This window comes from Panthera tigris, chromosome C2, assembly GCF_018350195.1.
Source record: "Panthera tigris isolate Pti1 chromosome C2, P.tigris_Pti1_mat1.1, whole genome shotgun sequence".
Lineage (NCBI taxonomy): Eukaryota > Metazoa > Chordata > Mammalia > Carnivora > Felidae > Panthera > Panthera tigris.
The window spans coordinates 15424368-15442406 of NC_056668.1; positions in this window are offsets into that span (position 1 = coordinate 15424368).

Sequence of the window (18039 nt, forward strand, 5' to 3'; positions counted from 1 at the left end):
AAATTAAAATGTTTGTTTATTTATTTTTGAGACAGAGAGGGAGCATGTGAGAAGGGGAGGGGCAGAGAAGGAGGGAGAGGACCCCAAACAGGTTCCACACTGTCAGTACAGAGCCCTATGTGGAACAGTGAGATCATGACCTGAGCTGAAATCAGGAGTCAGACTCTCAACAGAATGAGCCACCCAGGCACCCCAAGGCTTTATTAAAATTAATACCTAAATCACAGTAGCTCTCAGTTCCCACCTGCTTAATGGCAGAACCAAAGGGAACCCCCTAAAGCCTCCTCAGTTATTTCAGGCATTCCAGGATTGCCTCCCATGACCACAAGGGACAAATCCGCTGTGGGCTTCCATTTTGGCCACACTTGCCATCCACTGCCTATACTGATGGAGGTGTCTTAAGGAGTTATCATTCCATGGCTTACAGACTCTCTGAGAGAAGAGAGGTTGAAGGTATTCCCATTATAATACTGGGTACCACAGCCTTCACCTGGTGGCCATCCTGAGGTCCTAGTCTGCCTAGGATGCTAGGGTGATACCTCTGTCACCTTTTCTACAGGAGCCCTACAGTTGCTCTGCTGATGCTCAGAATCGTAAAAAGTCCCTAAGCTTCTAGCTTAAACTGCTCCCTTACAAGAGTTAAGAACTGACTTTGACAAACTGTGACAGAGGAGTGGGACACATATGCCACCACTTGCTTACATATACCTATTCCCTTACTTCTCTCTTCTCCAAATGCCTTTACCCTATAATGGGATCTATGATGTCCTCCCCAAAAGATATATCCAAGCCCTTGCCTCCAGTACACATGCAAATGACCTGAATTAAACATGGATCTTTGATAGGTCTTTAGAGATGCAGGAGAGGAGAAGGCCATGTGAAAACACAGACCTAGATTCAAGGGGGTGATGCCACAGCAGGGGCTACCAGCAGCTAGGAGAGGCAAGGAAGCGTTGCCTCCAGAGCCTTGAAGGCACATGGCCCTGCCAACACCCTGAGTTAGGATTTCTGGATTCCAGAAAAGTGGGAGAATAAATTTCTGTTTTCTTGGGGTGCCTGGGTGGCTCAGACAGTTAAGCATCCAACGCTTTGTTTCAGCTCAGGTCAGGAACCCACAGCTTCATGGGTTTGAGACCCGCTCCGGGCTCTGTGCTGGCAGCGAGGAGCCTACTTGGGATTCTCTCTCTCTGCCCCTCTCCAACTTGCACTGTCTCTGTCTCTCTCAAAATAAATAAATAAACTTAAAAAAAATTCTGTTGTCTTAAGATACCAAGTTGTCAGTAATTTGTGGTAGCCCTAGAAAATGAATACAGCCCCATCTCACTCCTGAATCCTCAACCTGTTCTCCTACTTCATTCAGCCAAAAATACAGTACAATACAATACAATACAAGCTCAGGCAAATAGAAACCAGGGGCCAGAGTGTGACCTCTAATCACAAACATCTGAGTGCTATCTGAGCACAATCCCAGGTTTGAGCTGGTTTCTCTTGCACAACCATTTTTTTTTTTTTTTTAACCTTCCTCAAAGTTAAAGACTATACTTTTTAGGAGTCTGCTTGTTGATATGATAGACACAAGTTAGACAATCTATGATTTTACTCAAAATTAATAGATTTTTTTTTTACTTCACAACTCATTTTGCAACTCAATTTGCTGTATCCTATCAAGTTGCCAAACCTACCATCTGTAAGGTGAGAAGAGTGGGCCTGACCTTCTGATTTATGCCTGAATTCCCAAAGCAAGGATCACTTGATCTTTCCCATGTCCTGACACCAAGCCCCTATTCTCAGCTCTTCTCTGGAGCAAAAACATATTTAAATTCCTTCCAACGTAAAACACCACCACCAGCAACAAAAGCCTTTCCTGCACCATGTTTCCTCTTAGTTATCCCTTTCCACTCCCCAATCCTTAACAGATAATCTTTTCAAAGAAAATAATCTGCTGGGGCTGTGGTTAAAAGCACAGATGCTGGCTTTGGATAGAACCTGAGTAGAATTCCAGGCCCATAATTTAACATGCTGCCGTATCCAGGTCTTCCTGCTTCTTCAAGTGTAAGAGAGTCACAGAGTTCCAGCGCAAGACGACAATGAGATGAGACAGGCTGAAGGACTCAGCGGGTAGACAGGCCATTAGGGCACAGCTGGGGACCAGGAATGAATCTCTGCGTATTGTGGTGCTCATTCTGTAATCCATACAAATATCAACTTGTTATGTTGTATACCTGAAACTAATATAACGTCATATGCCAATCATATCTCAATTAAACAAAATAAATACTTAAATGCAGAAATAGGTCTCAGTGAAGCCCAGGAAAAAGGAAAGGAGAGAAGGATTTGAAGTCCAAGGAACCACCTAAATGACCCCAGGCCCTCTAGTTGGGCCAGCAAGGGACTGTCGCCAGGGCACCAGGAGTTGGCAGAGGTTGATTGGGCAGCCACTGCTACCAGCCCTCCATGAAGCATCTATGCTTATCACAGATCACAGTCCAAGTACCTAGAATCCTGTTGTTAGTGCCAGAGACACAGCAGGTCCCGGGGACCGTTTTCTTCCTACATCCAGGGAGCAGAACATATGATGTCCAAGGGCAAGAGAGATGGATCCATATATAGTTGTCCCGAGCAGATTTGGAAAAGAATCCAAGGTGGCACATGAAGAGTACTTGACAAGAACAGGAAAACTGCTGCAGAAAGCAGTTTACATCCCAAGGCTTCCTGGGTGGGAATCCTTTGCAAACAAGGATTCCCTGAGAATTCTCAAGGGCCATGTCCAGTTCATAGATATCACGTTTGTGTAATGATGCCCCCTATCAAAGATTACTCTTCTTTAGCAAAAACAGTTCAGGATCTCTTTATGTAGCCTGGGACAGAAGGCCCCCCTGGGCCAGATTTTGAGAAAGCCCTGTGAGTTTCATGGATGAATATCAGGCTATACTGGAGCATATTATTTGCCCCCTGGACTGGCAAGACAGACCCCTAATTGTATACAATGCATGTAATACAACTTTTATATCAATTGAACTTATAAATATGACACAGTGTTGGTAAAAAGATGTGCATTTTATATATAATTTTGGTATTTCTAGGTAGGCACTGGCAATATGTTATGAAACAAATCACCCGGGAGAAACTGGGAATGATAACAGGGGCTGTGGTTTTACCTGAGGAGAGTCATCCTTGCTTCCTGGCTTCACAAGAATGTTAGGAGGATTAAAATCAAAATGAGATCAGAAAAAGGAAAACACGATTAAGATGTCACAAACTGAAAGGAGCACTATCGTTATTTTTTTTTTAAGGAGGCTTCGCACTGGGTGTGGCCCAAGGCAGGGCTTGAACTCATGATCCCAAGAGCAAGATCTGAGCTGAGATCAAGACTCGGAAGCTTAACTGACTGAGCCACCCAGGTGCCCCTATTATGTTTAATATAAAGAAATGTATGTGGGAACCACACACTTAGGCTGAAAATTCTGTGAGCCGGTCCTCAGGTACACAGAAAGTTTCTGATTAAAATTTTAATAACTAGCTTATTACTTGGAGGAGGTTTTTCAAGAGCAAAACAACAAATGGCAAGAGCAGTTGGATCCTGCTGATTCCCAGACTTTCCCATTTCAGTGTTTGAGTCCCTCAAAATACTTTCAGTTCACACTTACACACACACACACACACACACACACACACGCACACACACTTTATAGGTGTCTCAAATTCATCTGTTTCACTACAGACTACAGCAACCCTAAATAGAATACGTTGGTAAATTTTAATATGTTTAAAACAAGAAAAGAGAAGACCTTTTGTCCTCTTGTATTCCCTTCTGAACAGATTTCTGAAAGTACTCTTTTATCCGCATCCCAGGTCTGTATAAATCCCATTTTACCTTTTGGTTCAACGTGATTTTTAAAACTCGCAGCAAAGAAAAATAAATCATGATTGATGAAGACAGACACTATGATGTGGGTGAGGCATGCTGGCCCATCGGAAATGACCACACTTATCCTGAAAGTAAGATTATAAAATCACAACCGGAAAATGACTTTTGTAATCAGTCTCTAAAACTAATGCCCAAGATGTGGCACCTTCTGCTAAAGCTCCTGGAAATCTTCCTATGTGCTGTAAATCTGCATTTGCAGACCCTCCAAATCTGTGTTATATTTAGTGTTTTTTAGATTTAGAAAGAGCTAAGCAGGGAGTTTTAAATATGATGCGGATGTCTAACACAATGCCAGCGAAAACAAGGACGACAACAGAGAGGAGAATGGAAAAAAAGGACTTTCTAGATTTTTTATCTACTGAAAGGTCTGTCTCTTCTGGGCATCTCCCTCCAAATTTTGGTGTACCTACTCTGAACTAAACATTTGCCAGATACTCAGAGGCATGTGGAAATGGAATACACCAGATTTCTGCACTTCAGGAAACTTCAAATCTATTTGAAGGATTAAGACTAGCACAGGAACTCTTAGTTTGCAAAACATACCAACATGCATAGTTAAGTATTAAATGTGGTGAAGTTTAAGCACCTTAAAATATCATCAAGAGGAAGTTCAATGAGAACTCCTGGAATAATCTGGAAAAGCTTCAAGATGAAGTGAGTAACTTAAGAGGAGTGTTGAAAAATGTAAAGACTATTGCTACTTAGGAAACAAATATAGAACTCCCAACTATGGGGAACACCATGAAGGAAGGCAGACAGGTAATCTCAAATTTTAGTATGCCTACATATTGCTTTAGGAGTTTTTATAGAAATAATAGATAGTTTGACAGATAGACAGAGGGTAGATAGGTGATAGGTAGATGAAGATTAGATAGATAGATAGATAGATAGATAGATAGATAGATAGATAGATAGATTGCCCTGGGACCCATTGCCAGAGATTCTAATTCACAAAATCTTCAGGTGAGTTCCAGAAATCTGAATTTCTAACTAATTGTCCCCCATACACCCAAATGAGGACAAGCCAAAAGAGTACAAGCAACACTTTGAAAAACATTGGCCTAAATAAACAAGACTGACAGTTCCCACTTTCCTTAACAACAGCGAATGCAAAGAGATGCTATGAGTTGAGATAGGCTTGCTCCAAGATAATTTCATTATTATATTGTCTTTTTAAAGTGCTGTCATAATTGTAATTTTATTTCAGATAGTAAGGCAGTTAACTATTTCCATTTCTAATATTTAGGATATTAAGGTATAAAAGTGTTTTGTGTTTTAACCAAGATCACAGTTAGTCAGTGTCTACCAATAACTAGACAAATACAACCCAGGCCTCCTAATAACTAGACAAACACCCATTCCACTAGATATAACTGCAATAATATCCTTACCCTAAATGAAAATTGTTCTTTTGGCATCCATAAACTGAAGACATATGTAGCTAGATAGATGACCTTATGTTTAAATGCAGAATGTTCAACTGCCTTTCCCAAAACGCATGCTGTATTTCTTCTTTCCATTATATATTCATTTATTCCTTCATTCATGTCACAAAGTTACTGTGCTACTGCCACATGCCTGACCTGATTCTAAGTTATGGGTATAGAAATGGTCTCTCCCCTCATGGAGACAACATTAAATAAATAATTACAATTATAATTATAATTCTACCAAGTGGGGGAATATAAGGTATTACAGGGAGTAAACAAAGGGAGTTCAGAAAAGTTCTACCATGCAAGTCCCCTTGAAGTTAAAATGTGAAAGGTGACCAGTAGCTTAATTGGGAATATCTATACTTGAGCAAAGTCACATCCTCAGGAAAGTGAAAAAAAGACTTGATGGCTATCTCAAATGAACAAAGAAGAGGAGAACATTTGATGAAGGAGGATGATGTGGCAAAGTATGACTACTGAACATCCCCCACTGCCAAGTGTCACAGAGGGTTTCCATTCCAGGCTCCACAGGAAGTGAGCGTAGTTAGGTAGAGGGTTTTCCTGCACTATGGCAAGAACATGTTCTTTTTTATAAGAGTAATGAGAAGCTGTTGAGTTCTTTAGTCAGGAAATGATGTGATCAGAACTGAGTTTTGGGAAAAAAAATCATTCTATTTCAGTGTGTTCTCCTTTACAAAGGAAGGGCAGAAAAAAAAATGTTGCCAGGAGTCTAGTTATGTTACCAGGAGGCCACTGCAGTAATCTAGGAGAGAAGCAATAGGAGCCTGGAGCAGGAAGCTATGGTAGGGAGAAAGATAAGAGGATGGATGGCAGAGATGTCTGGCAGGAGAGCCAGCTACCCAGTAGTGTTTGGATGTGGGATGAATGACAGGGAAAGCTGAAACCCAACTGTCTGACAAGGAAGGATGTTGACTGCCATTCCCTAAGACAGAAATAATAGGAAAGTGAGGTTTTGAAAGGGGAGGGGAAGAAGGAAGATAACTAATCAAGTTTGGACTGGGTTGAATTTCAGTTGTCTGCAAACCTACATGGAGATATCAAGCAGACAACTGCATATTCTCTTTGGGACTCCACACAGAGAGGTCTGGACTAGAGGCGAGGTTTCAAGAGTCATAAGCACAAGAGAGAATGAGACCTCAGAGGAAAGCATATGGAGTGAGAGGAGAAGAGAGCCTAGACAAAAATCATGGGCAATCCAGTAGACAAGGATTTTGTAGACAGGAGTGACAACAGAGAATGAGGAGAAGCCATAAGAAGGGAGGAGAAAATCAAGGTCAATATGGTGTCATGGATGCTGACAACAATGTGGTCACAATAATGACAGGTTTGTTTTTTTTTTAATTATCTTTGAAACATCAAATTTCTGTATCTTTGGTAAGATAGAACATGATATGTCATGGCAGCAAGAATACCCGCTCACTGGTGGTTACAGAATCTCATCTTATAGTCTAATCGTGATACGCTGATCTCTTTATTTTTTAACTCCTGGCAAAATGTCCAAGGTTCATTGCAAAACACTGACCACAAATACAATTCCACGTTAAAAACAAAAAAACTGGAGGCTTGCAAATAATTATCCTTGACTCTTAAGTTGATCTTGGGTTTGATCATCATAAACATCCTTTGTTTTAACACTTGCTAATTTGGGCAACTTCACTCAAGAAAGTAAATTGTGTCACAATATGATTCTAATGATATTATGTTCCTCCTTGGAACTAGTTCTGGCTACAATTTTAGCAAAAGGGAAGAGCGAAGTTTGAATTAATTTTCTTAATTACCTCTGGCTTTTGTTTTTTCATATGAACCCTGCAGTGGGAGGGCATTGCCAAAGGGATGATCTCCTATTGGATGAGAGAACAACTTGGCTGTGATGTCTGTCACTCCCTTTGCCACGAGGACTGATTTGCTTGATCAGTGTGACCGCTCCGTTTTCCCCTCCATGTGTATTTTAACAGTGGCTTAAATGGACAACATTTCCAGCAAAAGGATAGTTTTGAGAAGAGCATATGAGGAACAAAACCTCTAGGCAGGGGCCCCTGGGTGGCTCGATTGGTGAAGTGTCCAATTCTCAATTTCCACTCAGGTTGTAATTTCACGGTTCCTGAGTGTCGGGCTCTGCACTGACACTGGAGCCTGCTTGGGATTCTCTCTCTTCTACTCTCTCTCTCGGCTCCTCCCCTGCTCATTCTCTCTCTCTCTCAAAACTAAATAAATAACATTTAAAAAAAAAAAACCTCCAGACAACTTCTACATTTTGCACCTTTTAACAGCAGAGGTTCTGCCCCAAGATGAGATATCATGGGAACATTTTTCTCCTTCTGTTCTGTCACAATCACGGGTTTGAATTCAAAATCTCAAAATGCTGGTATATCTGTAATGTTTACCTAGTTTGCTCAAGAGTGCTTTGCTCCATACTGCCCTAGAACTTTGTGAGGTGACACTGTGTTCTTCTTGCCCTGGGCCTCTACAATGCAGAAAACATTTAATGAGTATTCTTTGGTTACAAAGCACAGGGCAGGCTTTTATGATTGACAGGAAGATATACAAGCCTTAAGAGAAGGGCAAGGCTCCCAGAAAGATGTATAAACACCCTGGATTCTGGAATCAAACCATTGATATCCTTGAACCTTCCAAAACTCCAGAATAATGATAAAAACCATTGCTAGGGTACTGAGAATCTTGGCCATATTCCCAAATCTACAGAAGGTTGACAGTTACCCCAAAAGGGTACAGTGGGAGTAGAATGCAGAGGAGATACTGATGCTTAAAATACACCAACACATTAGCTAAAAATAAAGTGGCTCACATTTATTGAATGCTCACTAGGTCCCAGCAACTACATTAAGTACTTTATATGAATAGTCCCATTTTAATTCTTATATATAATCCTATATAAATTATGTGTGTGTGTGTGTGTGTGTGTGTGTGTGTGTGTGTGTGTGTGTAGAGAGAGAGAGAGAGCACAAGCCGGGGAGAGGGGCAGGTGGAAAGACAGATAATCTTAAGCAGGCTCCATGCTGAGCCCAGAGCCCAATTCTCAGCTCGATCCCACAACCCTGGGATCAAAACCTGAGCCAAAATCAAGAGTCCGACGCTTTACCGACTGAGCCACCCAGATGCCCCTGTATTATTATTATGAACCCATTTTGGGGGGCACCTGGCTGGCTCAGGCAGTTAAATGTCCGACTTTGGTTCAGGTCATGATCTCATGGTTCGTGAGTTCAAGCCCCACATCAGGCTCTATGCCGACAACTCAAAGCCTGGAGCTGGCTTCAGGTCTCCCTCTTTCTGTGTGTCTCCCTCTCTCTCTGCCCCTCCCCTGCTCATGCTCTGTCTCTCTGTCTCTCAAAAATGAATAAACATGAAAAAAAATTTTTTGAAGAGTCCAACACTTAACTGACTGAGCCACTCAAATGCCCCTGTATTATTATTTTTAACCCATTTTATAAATGAGAAAACTAAAGTTTAGAGAGATTAAATAAATCATGTAAAGTCACAAGGTTGGTATGTGGCAGAGCCTGGAAATGAACCCAGATCCTGGGGTCTGAGTCACTACATCTAAGGACTGTCTTCCTAGTCCACTGTTCTCGGTCCAGCAACCTCACTCCCAGCCACACCCTGGTCACATGGCTCATTAATCCATTAGGTACAGAACACAGAGTGCCTAAGGCCCATGAAATTTTAGGGGCCCACGAAAATATTCTAATTGCATTTCTTTTAAATTGGAAGAAAAATATGAATATAATACATATATAATAATGAATCCAACCTGGATTCCTCTTTATACCAACACAATCATAAAATGTAATTTTTCTAGTGGAAGAAGGGATCTTTAGGACAAAATTGTCCCAGGTCCAGGGAAGTCAAAGCATGGCACACAATGTCCCTTTGACAATAAAAGCTATATGGTCTGCCTTTCTAAACCCTCTCAGGTGAAAAATTACACTTGGGTTAATTTTTCCTCTTCAATTTAATAAAATAATACTAACCAATACTTACATTTCTACCATATGCAAAGGCATGGTTTTCAGAGTTTTATACACATTCCTTACAAGACTCTATGGAGATGCTCTTATTAGCTCCATTTTATACAGAGCATTTGATGTTCCTTTGAATCACATCCCACCCACATGAAAATGCCAAGGCTCCCTTTAAGATGTGTCCTCAACCTTAGATCCTTCCAGAATAGCTTCACTCATGCATTCATGCGATCATTCACGTGTTCCTTTAACATGCCTATCTTAAGATAGATACTCTACTAAGCTCTGGAAATATGACAAGGGGGATAAAAAAGCATCTCTGTCCACAAGTTGTTAACAATCTGCTGCTAAGATCGTGATGAATATTTAGAACATACCTCCTGTTGATTCAGCTACTTGGGTCCTTATAAAAAGCTGTTATTGTGAGATATTTGGGACTTAGTTTTGGTTTGCTGACGTTTGGTTGATGGTCTTTAGGTATTTATGTATTTGTCCAGCAAAGCGTGAGAAATTGTGCAGGGATTTACCTCACTTTAGCTAGAACTTAAATGGGGCATAAATAGCTCTTTTACAGAAGCATCTACATTATTTAATAGAGAGTTAATAAGAATTCTCACTAGAGGATAATTTAAATACGATTTTACAAGAGACAACAGGCTCAAAATGGAGTCACTTGTGCTAAGGCCATTTCACCAAACTTAATACCCAACCTAATTTCAGTTTTAGCCTCTCCCAGGAATGCAATCTTGACCAGTCTGGAATTACCTAGTCAACACTAGTGAGGTAACCTGTCTGATAGACTCCAGCTGTCCCCCAGTGAAAGGTGACTTTGCCCAAAACAATCAGCTCTTTTCTAGAGTAACTGCCTCCTTCTGCCTATAGCCTCTCATTCTGTACAACCCTTTGGAGCTCCTTTCTACTTGCTAGGTGAGATGCTACAGATTCATGAATCGTTGAAAAGAAGCAATTAGATCTCTAAATTTACTCAGTTAAATGTTTGTGTTTTGACAATGTAATTACTTGTTAAACTTCTAAGATGTAAGTAATGCAACAACGCAAACATAAAGCACTAGTTCAGCCTTTTGGGAGATGTAAAAACCACCCAGTTTTCTGTCAGGAAAGCCACCCTCCCGTCACTGCTGGCCTTCAGGATTAAGTCAGTTTGAGTGTTTAACTGTTTTACCTTTACAAGCACAAAACAACTGCACACTCAGCCTGATATCATTAAGATAACTTGAGATGACCAGCTATATGTCGACAAAGGGAGAGATTCATCATTATGATTTAAAAAAAGCAATTATACTGATTGTTAAAACTCGGACCACTCACTCCCACCTCACAGTTCACTGCTATTAAAACATTCTTTCACGGAAATGAGTACATCACCATAAATCTATTTTCTTTTTTAAACTCTTTTTAGTTTTCTGTGCAAACCTGGAAGTGCTTCTTTGGGTAAATCAGAGAGCTCACTAAGTGGCTCCTTCATTATTATTATTATTAATATCAAGAATTTCATCCTGATTTCTACTTGTACCAGCTTCTACAATCTGTTTTATTTTGTCTGTAGTTAAATACTACTTGAATAAATGAGAGTGGAGACCCTTTTTTCATAACAATACTTATTCTAAATGTTTCAACATTATTTGTAGGAAACTTTTACCTTCCCAACTAATTATCATATTTAACAAAGCCTTTTTCTGTGAGAGTAAAAGAGCAAGGCAATTGCCATCATTTGCATGCACCCTTAAGCTGGCACAAGGAATGTGACCTTCATTTAGGCATTGAATAATGTTCTAAGCTTCATCCATCCTGCCTGCTAATCACCACAGCTACAACGCAGTCCTGTGTTGAGCAACTGAATTGTTTTTATAAACAAAAAGTGAATTGTCTATTAACTTGCCTACACATTTTCTAGTAACAGAGGACTAACAAAAGGAAAGGTCACTGAATGACACAGACAGGGTTCCAGCTAAATTTTATGGGTGGAAATGGGGATAGATTCTAGTAGATAAAGAAACTGACTAACACTAGCTTTCTTTTTTTTTTTTTTTTTTTTGTGATTTGGGAAATAAGGTCTAATAATAACACAGTTAAAACTCTCCACCAAAAGGAAAGCAAGGGCCTATTGGATACATTTTTATCTTAAAAAAAAAAAAAGTAGATTTACACTGTTATTACCATCAGAAAAAATGAAAAGACATCCAGATTATAATGCATAAACTTATACCTACCATCTCTAGTCCAGATGGACTATTTTTAATTTTCTAAAGAGTCCCTAAAAGAAGCAGGAAAGAGATGTGGAATGTCTTATAATTGAAATAAATCCTTTTACATGCTTCTGAGGCAGAAGGTAGACTACTCTCAAGAAATGAACATTGAGGGAGAGGGGTGGTCAGGGTGAAAGGATTCTGGTCCATTGAATTCAGAAAGCAGGTGTCCTGCAACAGCTGCTATTAAATATATATTCTGGATCTATAACAATTCTATCTCTGGTGACCATTTGCATGGTAAACTTAGGAAAGCACAGTTTTAGAATCTCTCATTTTGTAGTTAGAAGGAAAAGAATTCATGGTTTTTCCCTACCCAGAGGTTTACACTCTCTACTCCAGAAAGGAAAAATTTTATGTCATCAGCAAATATATAATGAGGAACCACTTAAAATTCTGGTTTCATTAATCATCATATGCATTTGCTTTTCTGTTCATGTTCTTTGCAAACTCTGGTGTAGACACATACATCAAGTATGTGCATATTGTGTAGATAGATATTTATACAGATAACCTATGTATTTATAATGGCTGGTGGGCTCAACTGATTACAGCTCTGTTCTACTGGGTCCAAGGTCAGGACTTTGGCTGTACTCCATGGTCAGGAATGGTACCCTGTGAAAATTGTGACTTCTTATAAGAAATATCTATTTGGTCTTTGTTCTTTTGTCATAGAGCTCCTAAAACCTTTGGAATTTCCTAAGTGATGAAACCAATAAAGGTATTATTTGTTTTGTTATCAAGGTGACTGTTGGAAAGCCCCCAGGTGAGCTAAGGGTGATGCTTGTTGCCAGGAAAACCAACTGTGTGATTAGAGGATTGGAACTCTTCTTACCCCCAACCACCATCTCTGAGGAAGGAAGAGGCTCTGGAGGTTAGTCCAATGCCAGTGATTTAATCAGCCATGTCTATTAATGCAGCCTCCATAGAAAAACTCAAAAAGAATGGGGGCAAGATAGCTTCCAGCTTGCTGAACACATGGAGATATGGAGAGTGGGCATGGAAGCTCTGAGCTTTCCCCGTACTTTGCCCCCATGCATCCCTTCCATCTGGCTGTTCCTGAGCGATATGCTTTTATAATAAGCTGGTAATCTAGTAAAATGTTTCTCTGGGTTCTACGAGCTACTCTAGCAAATTAAACTCCAAGGAGGGTGGGGGGCATGGGAACATCCAGTCTGTAGCCAGTTGGTCAGAAGCACAGGTGACAACCTGGACTTGTGAGTGGTGTCTGAAGTAGAGGACAGTCTTGTAGGACTGAGCCCTTAACCTGAAGAATCTGAGGTTATCTCTGGGTAGACAGTTTCAGAGCTGAGTTGAATTATAGGGCATCCAACTGGTGTCTGAGAATTGCTTCTTGTTGGTATGGGGAGCCACTCCCATCCCCACCTCCACACATGCTGGAAATTTGTCCCAGAACCACTTTTTTATACCCTCATCTCTACTTACCCAAGTTCTAAAGGCAGAGAATGAGTTCTAAGTTGAGGCAGGCTAGAAACTGCCAGTAAACCAGTACCAACCATCCAAGTGACTGAGAGAAAAGGATTGCAAGACATACTGAAGGTAAGTTAAAAGGCCTATTGCGGCAGGTAGCATTTTCATTTGCAAGCATGTCTCTCCAAGACATAAAGTGTGACTTAAATAAGTAAGCTGCAGCTTTGATAATTAAAAATCAACCGGAAGGGGCGCCTGGGTGGCGCAGTCGGTTAAGCGTCCGACTTCAGCCAGGTCACGATCTCGCGGTCCGTGAGTTCGAGCCCCGAGTCAGGCTCTGGGCTGATGGCTCGGAGCCTGGAGCCGGTTTCCGATTCTGTGTCTCCCTCTCTCTCTCTGCCCCTCCCCCGTTCATGCTCTGTCTCTCTCTGTCCCAAAAATAAATTAAAAACTTTGAAAAAAAAAAATAAAAAAAAAAAAAATCAACCGGAAGAAAATGTCGTGGATGCAGGTCTTAAAGCAGGATAAAAGGCATTCTTGAGACTTCCTTGTGTCTTCTCCTTCTAGGGTTTAGAACACAGGTTGGTTAGATTTTCAGATCAGAAAGTTCTTGGCTCAGGAGGGTCAAAGAAGCCCAAATGGAAAAAAAAAAAAAAAAAAGAGGAAAGGGCCTGGCTGGACTCTCTCTGGGCTTCAAGTGATGGGATCAGGGAGAGAGGGCACATGCCTGTGTGTGGTATGGTTGTGTTTCTTGGGGATGAGGGTGAGAGGAATCTGGGGTAAGAAGTCTTAGCCAGGAACAAAGAATGTTCCTTAAATTTCTCTAAAAGTAGCTACAGGATAGGGTGGGAGTCCAGCACAGGAGGCAAGGGAAACTGGGCTATGTCTGGGAGGGTACTACTGACAATATCCTAGTGAGCCCGTGGATAGGTGAGAGCCTCACTGCCTCTGGAGATCACGGGTCTCTGGAGATAGCATTACCTTCAGTGAGATCTTCAAAGGTAAAGGGGCTATGAACACCTGGGAGTTGAGCATGGGAAGCCAAAGCAGGTAACTAAGAGAAGTAGTCCCAAAAGACCCACCACATCAAGGACTACTTGCAGAACAGTGGGGACCAAAAGCCTAGGGAGAAGTCTGTACTCAAAGACCCAACTGTGACTAAAGAAGGCATCACTATTCCCAGCAACACTCTACACAAAAGTCTATTAATAAAACCAGCCCTCCAGTGCTTGCAGAGCCAGTGGTAATTTACAGGAACTCAAAAAATTCTGGAAAGGATCTTAATAGCTAAGGGTAATAGCAGAATATCATTCTCAAGTAATTGGTGAACTTCTGAGAGGCAGAGCTATTTTAACTTCCCTGTTGTCCTGAACAAGGAACTAATAACATCAATTACAAAGGCTCTTGTACAGTCTGAAAGAACTCAAGGCCAAGAGATTTGCCTTCATGTTCGTTCTGCTTAGGTCTACCAATTAAGAAGGTCATTAGCAGATTGTTAGCGTCACTGAGGAGTTCTTACTGCCTGTCACACGAGTACTTTTCTCCACAACCTGTACTGAGCCAATGCCAGGGCAACAGGTTAAATACAACTGGCTGAGGCGATACCGATTGGTGCAAACCCATGAACACACCAGCACGTTGCCCCACCAACCTTGACAGTCAGCCAGTTGTGAGGTGTGGAGAAAGGGACACAAGAGGAGCGAGTGGCGGACAAGATTCTGACATGACAAAACTAGACAGCAGAAGACGCAACCCTGAGAATCCAACTCCCGTTCTGACATTGGAAGACCTAACCATAAAATTTGGAGAATTGTTCTTCCATAATGAAAGAGAAATCCACATAATTGAATACGGCAACTGAAGAAAGCAATTAAATGTGATGCTGCAGGATAGACATCAAGACCATTAATAGCAATTAATGCCTTTGTTTGTAGTGTTATATACAGGGTATTGTAATTTCTATATAGTAAAATGATCTATTTTTCACTTCATTAATCAGAAAACATGATCATTGTGATCAAAAAGTGGCCTCATTTTACTTCCCAAGCAAGATTTCACAGCAAGCACTTACAATGAGGCCCCATTTTCTCAAGACTTTATCGCAGCTAAAAGACATACTACAGCCCATTAGTCCATGGACTGTGGATTATTATAATAAATACTTAAAACCACTTATCAAAATAAAGAGCCAAAACACACTCTGCCATGCAGTGGGCTTGATTTCTTAATCAGCGTCTCTCACTTGCTAATTGGAAATACTCAGGACTCCACATGATTTGTCTTATCATTGGTGAGACTTAAAAAGGTTTTACACTGGAGATACTTTAGCACTTCTCTCAACTAGGTCACCCTCATTATACTAGCTTTGAAGCATCTATCACATTTTCCTTCATATGTGTCAATGGGCGAAAGGGGTCTCTGGAGACAGTAAGGCTGGCCCTTGCAGCCAATGACCTATCAAGTGGCTATTTCAGAGGAAGGCCACCATACACACAGCCACTTGCCAAAAGGAAAGAAAATCAATTTATTCCAGAAGATCATTAAAGCCATTTGATTTTATTTATTTTACAATCTACCAAATTCCTGCCTGAAAAGCAGGCTGGCTTATTTTATCTGCTTCACACACACACACACACACACACACACACACACACGATGTATATACATGTACCTCACAGGGGTATTTACGAGGTATCAGACACATTAGATGGATTATCAGCAGATGTGTTTGCTTTCTTTTTTTTTTTTCTTTAAATTTTCACTAGAAGGATAATGGGGTTGGGGAAATACCATTATGCCCAGAGTAACAGAGCTTGCTTTGCTTTGCTTTCTGCACAGGATCTTCCTCTGAGTCTCAGCAAAGCAATGGCAGTCAACAAGGAATAGATCAAGGGTCAGCTAAGAGAGGAGGAAAAGGTAAGGTCCCCTGAGGGGTCACAAGAGCACAAAGGAGGCCAGTAAGTAGCAATCCACTTTAGGAAAATATTCATTTCCTCTGAGGGCAAAGGGGTGGAATCATGAATTTCAGCATCAAAGTGTCAAGTGATTATAAACCAGCCAATCAAAGAGTGTACCTACCCCTTCAAATACAGCACCTTCCCCTGCCTTGGGATGCCACTGCTCTGAACGACCCATGCAGCCCGCTCCTTGGTAAGCGCAGGGATAAACCTATTAAAGCTAACCCTTTACTTTTAATAAACATTCTGTTTGAAACTCCAAAGAAAATCAGCCTCAAATCTCCCAGAACCCACCATCTGCCCACCTGTGAATGAGGGCAAAGGTAGCCCACTCTGTGGGCTGAGATAATTGCTTCTTAAAAACTTAATTAGGGCAGTTGTCTCATTAGCAACCAAGTGTCCTTCATACAGCCCAAATGAACTGACTCCAAACACTCATCTCAGATACCAGGCCAGGGTAGGAAAACCCAAATGTTGCTCATCAACATTCCCATTTCTAGAAAGGCTGATGAATGAAAAACAAAGTCCCGAGTTTTGCCGTGGACACAGCACAAACTCACATGGTCAAAGGAACACAGTAAATTAAAACAAACAAACAGGGGTGCCTGAGTGGTTCAGTCAGTTGAGCATCCGACTTCGGCTCAGGTCATGATCCCACAGTTTGTGGGTTTGAGCCCCGCGTCATGCTCTGTGCTGACAGTTCAGAGCCTGGAGTCTGCTTCAGATTCCGTGTCTCCCTCACTCTCTCTGTCCTCCCCTGCTCACATTCTGTCTGTGCCTCTGTCTCCCAAAAATAAATAAACATTTAAAAAAAAATTTTTTTAACAAACCAAAAAACTCAACGGGAAACAAATACTAGATTTTGGATACATTTTTGTTCTCCTTTTTACATGAGAGAGCTATAAATTCCTTCTTGTTGACCAGACTGAGGCTGCTACATTCCTCACCACCTCCCCTGCGATTGCCCATTTATGGACACCTCCAGCTCACACTTCTGTATCGAGCACTGCAGTTATAAAAGGGAAGGCAGCTGTTGTCACTGCAGAATCACAATGGTGTTAGAGACTACCAGTAGAACACTGCCCATGCCAGTAGTGAGAAATACATCACCTTCTGTCCTCTTGTCTCCATCCCCTGATTACTCTTGTCTGTAATTCTGCCTTGGTCTTTTGTGTTAGCTTTGACAACAAGGTTTTTGCCATGACTCCATACCTGCCTGGTGTCATAAGAGACCGAGGAGAGGAAATTCTTGCATCCGTCTCCAATCCCGTGCAGTCAGGAATCACTCAAATCCACTCTTCCTTTCCCCTCAGAACTGTCTCTTCATTCCTCTCAGCCAGAAACAGCTCCCTCTATTCTTATCGTTTGTATTTGTTTGTCCTGCAAATGCACCTGTACTGTCTCACACTCCTCACCACTGTTGACCTACCCTTTTGTACTAACCAGACTTCGTCAGACATGGATCCTCTCTGTTCCCATAACACATTATCTCTGTCAAGAAAGCTCTGTTATCAGTGTACTTTAAAAGTCTTTTTTCTACATTTCTCCTCCATGAAGCTATAAGCATCAGAAAGATGGGGGTTCTGACGTGCAAAAAACCCCTAGACTGTAGGAGGTCCTTAATATGTTTATATACAGTGAATAAATAAATTTTCGAACATGGAAGGTGGGAATCTGACTGTTCTGTCTTCCTTCATTTAGATATCTTTCCTACTCCTGGTGACCAGTCATCAGGCAGGGATCTGATTGCACAATTGTGTTTATCCCCTCTGTCATCATCAACTTCTTTGAATTCATCCATTTCTTGGATCATAAAACATAAAATCATAAAATCATAAAAAAGTCAGGATGAAGCCATTCATCGATGAAGTCACTGCATCGATGTTGTTCACCTAAGAGAAGGCCCACCCACAGAGACACAAAATAAACGAAAGTATCATGCCACCACACCATACAAGCTCCAGGAACACCCATTCCTTACCCTCCACTGGCCAAGGAAAACCTTTCAAACTTCCTCTGTAC